We start from the raw sequence: 7,084 nt of genomic DNA on the forward strand, positions 1-7,084 counted from the left end.
ATTCCCAGAAATGTTCATTTAAGTGAACCCTCCGGGGAGGGAGACGCTTGTGAACATGGGAAACAAGGTGTGTTGGCAAAAATGAACCATGGGGGCCTTTTTCAGGTACATGTAAGAGACATGCTTGTGTCTGTAGGTCCTCTGGGGCTGACCAGGGAACGAGGGGGCTCTAGGGGTGGGAAGCAGGCCCACTAGGGCCCTCTGTCGGGACGCATGGCGGACAGAGTCCCCTCCACTCCCTCCGACGTTCTCTGGTCCAGCAGCTTGATGGAGTTGAGCCTTGAAGGGTCCTCTTGCCAGTTCGCGCTGACTCGCTCGAGATTGCCCACCCCGCTACACTAGAGGCAACTCTGCGGTTATGGGACCACTTTCCCTGGATCTAGGGGCACTACCATCCCCAGGGGAGATCCTTAAGACATGGGGGAAGAAGGGAGAAGGAATCCCGTTGTCTGAAAAGCAAACCAAATCAGAAATAATAACTGGAATAACAAAATCAAGGGAGAGGGCTAAGAACTTTGAAACAGCCAGGCCTGGCCCTGGAGGAATTCACCAGAAGGCTCAAGAGGGAAAGGGGCAGCTTGGAAGCAGGCCTGCAATGATGCAGCCAGACTCTTCCCTTTCTGGCGATTGATTCTTCCAGAAAAGCACCCTGAGATTATGCCACAGACTAAGGAGGTTTAGAAACATCGGTATTTTATTCAACAGAATGGCAGTCCGTCCATACTGTGCAGCTTTTTCTAGTATCTGTTTATTGTTATTTTTAAATATACAACATATTTCTACTATTGGAGTAGAAACATTTGATGTTCTCTGTGTCTGTAACCCTGTGTAACCACATAGTGGACTTGTTCAATGGAGTCCATGTCAACTTCCAAAACCAGAAAATATTTTGTTAGCTTCATTCTTTGATGTTTCATCAAAATTTTCTACAAAAGCTGGAACATGATCACCTCCTCATCCATGCCATCTGGTTTTGGTGCTTCGCTATCCCACACTTGCTGAGGGAGCTGTTCAGCTAACTTCCTAACTCATTCGCTGTCAGCACCAAGCTGAAAATATCCCAGGAGGCATTTCTGAGATTGATTTGGCTTCTGCAGGCCTGGTCACTGCAAAGCTGTTCGCAGAAAGGGAAGCTTGGACCATGGGATTGTTGAAATGAATGACTGTCCCATCATCTTTAATCATGTTTACCTCTTCAAACCCAGCTATATTATTCAGTTTGTCGTTGTTGTTGTTTATAGAGAACTGTGCAGTATTTTTTCGTCAGCTGTAGCTGTTCTATGGGCCACCTTCTTCTTTCTGCAGGCTGTGCCCTTACCCTGTGTCCGGACCTGAGTCTGAAGTCTGTCTAAGTTCCCTTGATTCATGCTGCAGGTGAACCTGAAGCAGGGAGAGTCCGCCAACTGCAGCACACAGCAAGAGCAAGATGGCTGCCTCCTGTTTCTTCAGTTCATCATACTGTTTTCTACGGGCCTTCCAATAGCATGTGCTAACCAAGCAATGCATTTTATCTTGAAACCATCTTTATATATATATATATATATATATATATATATATATATATATATATATATATATATTACTTCAACCTTTTCTTTTTTAACTACATCAGGTAGAACAGGTGTTTCTCAGGGATAAGTAGCTTAACTGTTTTCAGCTAATATTGAGAAATCTCGAGGAAGGTGGCCAAATATTTATCATTAACTTAAACTCTGTATAGACAGAATTTGCTTGAATTTAGACATCTCTAAAAGAAACAAAATAGGAAGCTTTGTCTTCAAATTCTCGATGCTACTTTTCTTAAACATTTTATTATGGGATTTTTCAAACGTATGTAAGAATGCAGAGATCTGTATAAAACCTCTGACGTATTCACCATCTGGTCTATACAAATAACAACACAGAGCTCATCCCACTCCGTCTACACCGTTCCCTGCAGGGCTCTCTCTAAACAGTCCCAGGTATCATCTCATCTGTAAAACTTCAGAATGCATTTCTAAGATATAAAGGGACCCCCCCTTTCAAAACCATTATAATACCATGAGCATCACTGTCATAAAGGAGTGACTCTCTAATATTTCCTAATATCCGCTGGGTAAATGATCTTCCCTGGATTTCTCACACATGTATTCTTATGGTTGGCTTGTTCTAATTAGAATCTAAACAAGGTCCACCATGGCACTTGGAAGACATGTCTTTGAGACTGTTCATCTATCAATATAATCACCCCAGCTTGCTCTCTTTTCCCTTGCTGCATGCAGGGAATTGTTCATGTCTTGCCAATTGTGATGCCTTCATCCTAGCTAGCATTAGCTAATACAAGAAGGTAAAATGTACATTTGTGGCAAGGCCGTTCATTTATGGTAGGACATAGACTCCCATTTCAAAGTCTTGCTAATTTTGACTTTGGGGGCAGACCGATTAGATAGCTTTTGTTTTCATTTTACGTTGGTCCTTAAAAAGCTCAGACCAGCTTAGCCTCTCTCTTGCTGTTCACTTGGGCTTACCTTGTTAGCCTTTAGTTCTCAGTTCCGTTGTGTTCACCTTTATAAATGACCCGAGTTCAGCTTTTCAGAGTTAACCTTTTATGCATCTTAATCCACCCAGTTTTTCACGTCGTACCATCTGTGAAATTGGTTTAATGGGAGGCATTTTTCTTTCCCTTTGGTTCATACAGCAATGGCACATTGCACAAAGTTTTGCATTTGGTTCAATGTACTAGTTTGTTGAAACGAGGGAAAGTGAAGGCCCCTCCCTGCGGAACTTCCACTCTTCTCTGAGAACAGGGGGCGGGACAACATTCTGAGGGAGGGCTCCAGTCAGGGTTTGAGGGACACATGGTCATTCTAGTCTTCAGAACAGATGTGGTTTAATACAGAACCAGGAGCTTACCCAGGTGCTGGAAGGCTAGGGCCAAGGCAAGGGAAGAAGTTTCCAGAGATCCAGGAGGACAAGGGTCGCAGGACATCCCCCTTCCTGCATGACTCAAGTGGACGGATCTCAAGATGACATCCAGCCCAGCAAACCCACATCTGCCGTCTGCCGATGCCCAGAGGCCTGTCCTGAGAAGCCAGAGGTGAAAAATTGCTGCTCCTTCCCTTCTTCCTTCCCGCTCGGGGTAGAATCGAACCCACCCACTGGGGAGTGTGGGGAATGTTGCTTCCAGGCTTTATGCCTTTAAGCACAGGGGACAACTTAGAAGGGCTGGGATGGTCACAACTGTCACCACCACCCAGCACTTCAGAACACTTTAGTCAGCCTATACACTAAGTGTCAGAGCTAACTTCCCTCATCTTACAAAACTCTAACGTGCGGCATGTGCAGCCTGCTCCCATTGGATTGACTGCTGTGCCTCGTGGACTAGGAAGCCCCTTCCTGGACATCAGGGGACTTGAGCAGCCCAGGCAGGTGGAGTGGGGAGGCCAACGGTGGGGTGGGGTTTGCCGAGGCCATAAGCCTGCCCTGGCCGCCTCCTTGCCTCTGAGCGGTTACTGCCCCAAACGAATGAGCTTAACTAAGTGCTCTCGTTCTCCAGCTGAAGACAAGGCACAGAACGCTGACGCACATGCCTCATCACAAGCCCCACGGGCTCTCCTTCCCGGGAGTGCTGTTGAGTCCCATCCTGATGTTCGCAGCTTGAGGGGAGGAGCAGGGCCCTTCCGTAGCGGGTGGGCAAGCTCCAGTGAGTCAGCGCGCAGCACCGGGGAGAGGAGCCTTCAAGACTCAACTCCATCAAGCTGCTGGACCAGAGGGCACGTCGGGAGGGAGTGGAGGGAGCACTGTCCGCCATGCGTCCTGACGGAGGGCCCTGGTCGGCCGGCTTCCCACCCCTAGAGCCCCCTCATTCCCTGGTCAGCCCCAGAGGACTTACAGACACAAGCAAGTCCCAGCCTCACACTGTAGAAACCGCCCCTGAAATGTCACTGAAATGCACATTTCCTCGGCCGCTGGGAGTGCAGTCCCGTCTGCAGCTTGAGAAAGCAGGACCTTTCCCCTCTTTCCACTGTTCCCAGTTGTGACGCTGCACAATCAGTTAAATTAGTTTAATTTCTAATAATGCTACAGATGGGCACGGTTCTTTCATGCTCACAGAGGGCGCTGGCTTTAAAAGTTTGGGAAATCCTTCTCTGAAACACGTCCTCTAAGACACACCAGCCATCAGAAATCACGCCGACAAAAGCAAAAGCTTGCTGTGCACACAGGGCTTCAGCGCTCCAGTTGCAGATCTGCTGGCGACAGGGATCGAGGTTGGACTGAGGCACAACTAGGGGAAAGATGATTATTAGAGTCTGGCAAGTTCACAGGATAAAATAACATATTCTCTGCACTAATAATTCTCAAACCAGACAGTGAAGAGCAAGTGGTTCTGAATCACCCATCTCAGACGGCAAACAGACACCCCATTTCACTCACCTGAGCATGACCCCTGACCTGTTACAGCCCTGTCACCTACAGGACAGGCTGCTGAGAAGCAACAGCGTTTCAGGGTTCCCAGGCACCAAGCACGTCCTCAGACACTCCAACAGCAGCAGCACCGAGCAGCAGCGCCTGGGGTGGGTGGGCCGAGGGGTCAGATCCTGAAGGTGATTCAACCACGACCCTGAGCCTCGGCCTTCCCACCACGCAGGCTGGGACAGCTGGAGGCAGATGGGCGGTATGGCTTCCGAGCCCTACTGGTAAAGCAGCAGCCAGAATTGCCAGCAGGTGCCTGGAATCAGGTGGGATGGCCTCTGGGGGCACCAGCATTGTCTAGCGCACTCACGTCATCAGTGACATTTCACGTAACTGAGGTTCTGAGCACAGATAGAGCTCCATGATTTAACTCCTGACTATCCCCCGGGTTCCTGTTTAGGCCCCTACACGAGGCCAGCCCTTTCCTCCCAGGAATCGGTTCACCCATAGAATAAGGTCAAGGATAAAACACAAGTATTGGGACATATAAAACCACACACTTACCAAAGTGCTTCTTTTTCAATATAACTAATTCATACATAAATATAACGAGAGGAAATCAATATGAGGCTTTAGCACTAACTTTTGTATTTAACTTTATTATATTTTAAAATCTGAGAACTATAGCCCTGGCCGGTTGGCTCAGCGGTAGAGCGTCGGCCTGGCGTGCGGGGGACCCGGGTTCGATTCCCGGCCAGGGCACACAGGAGAAGCGCCCATTTGCTTCTCCACCCCCCACTCCTTCCTCTCTGTCTCTCTCTTCCCCTCCCGCAGCCAAGGCTCCATTGGAGCAGTGATGGCCCGGGCGCTGGGGATGGGCCTTGGCCTCTGCCCAAGGAGCTAGAGTGGCTCTGGTCGTGGCAGAGCGACGCCCCGGAGGGGCAGAGAATTGCCCCCTGGTGGGCAGAGCGTTGCCCCTGGTGGGTGTGCTGGGTGGATCCCGGTTGGGTGCATGCGGGAGTCTGTCTGACTGTCTCCCCGTTTCCAGCTTCAGAAAAATACAAAAAAAAATCTGAGAACTATAAAACATAGTATTTTTATAAACACCTGAGGGCTGTTCTACGGGACACAGCATCTTCAAACAATCTGAGATTGAGAGTGTAAATTAGAAGCTTGCTTTATAACAAAAGAAATGAGAACCCCTCTTCAGATCACATATGCCAAGTAAACAGTTTCATTTGTTTATAAATATAAAGGACACTTGGTTTTCTAGACAGAGAATATACATTCTGGCCCCTGGTGAACATTTCTTGGCATTCACAACAAATGGCTGATATAATTAGCACTGATTCTCTTATAAACATTACAATAAACGTTATACGATATGACAATGTAATAAATAACAATGAACATGTTTTGCTTGAAAGCTCTAATTCTTAAAGTCCAAAACGACAAATCTGAACTAATGTACCTTCCCATGTTTAGTAGACTAAATAGCTCAGAAAGCAAATTAGCTAGAAACATTGCACAGGACAGAAATTCTCTGCAGGGACACTCTGAGGAGTGAGCTGAGAGGTACCAGTGATGGAAATGATGTGCACATGTATGGAATAGAAACATCTCGCTATATCTAGCTTCATCTTTATCTCTCAAGAAGTGCAAAGTGCCGTTTTAAATTCTGAACGGTTTACTTGTGTGCATACTTCAGAGATAGAATAAGATGTAAATATGAAACAGTATTCATAAGAATATGCATCTTTAAAAATTTGGACATGATCATTTTCAGAGAGATGTGAACTGTATTTGGCTAGTCAAATACCTAAAACTTAGGCAAAATATTTTAAAAGCTTTAAGATAATAGGTATTCAATGGAAAAGAATATAACAAGACTCCACCCAGACCATCCTTTTATTGTAATATCTATTGTATAAAATAATTCTATTTTATAATTTATCAAAAAACTGGTAAGAACACTTTATGAAAGCTCCTAAGGTTATTCTTTTCTTTAAATAGGAACAATTACAACCTACAGAGAAACAATAACACAAGGGAAACAGTGTACATACAGCTCTTCCCTTTCTGGAAACTGGTAGAACACAAACAGAACATTGCTCTAGCAGACACCACGTTTGCGAGACAGACGGTATGTTCAGCTGTATCTTTCTCTTTCACGGAAAACTCTTCATGGGTTTCAGCAGAGAACTTGCCAGTCCCTGATACTGTCCCCTTTGGGACTTAGCTGTTTTGGTTTTATTTTTTTTTTAATTTTTTTTTTTACTGTTTTTTTAAATTATTTTTATTTATTCATTTTTAGAGAAGAGAGAGGGGGGGTGAGGAGCAGGAAGCATCAACTCCCATATGTGCCTTGACCAGGCAAGCCAGGGTTTTCGAACTAGCGACCTCAGTGTTCCAGGTCGACGCTTTATCCACTGCACCACCAAAGGTCAGGCTGTTTTGGTTTTATATATAAACCTTAACCAAAATCAAAGGTGTCCCTGATGTCAGAGAAATGGCGCCGTAAGGAGCAATACCAATAAATCTCCCCAAAATTTCAACAAGTTCTTCAACCAGAGACAGAAAAATCTATCCTTGGAGCATCTAGAAGTCCCACACACTGTACATGAAGGTATGATCGAGCGAAAAATTGACTAAATATATAATCAACCCCGAAGGAAATAAGATGGAGAAAAGA

At 45.9% G+C, this 7,084-nt stretch overlaps 1 pseudogene; it reads right to left on the minus strand.

The window, feature by feature from the left end:
- Positions 1-288: 288 nt before the first annotated feature.
- Positions 289-1,528, minus strand: LOC136317160 (transcription factor BTF3 homolog 4 pseudogene; annotated as a pseudogene).
- Positions 1,529-7,084: the final 5,556 nt, after the last annotated feature.

Source organism: Saccopteryx bilineata, chromosome X (assembly GCF_036850765.1).
Source record: "Saccopteryx bilineata isolate mSacBil1 chromosome X, mSacBil1_pri_phased_curated, whole genome shotgun sequence".
Lineage (NCBI taxonomy): Eukaryota > Metazoa > Chordata > Mammalia > Chiroptera > Emballonuridae > Saccopteryx > Saccopteryx bilineata.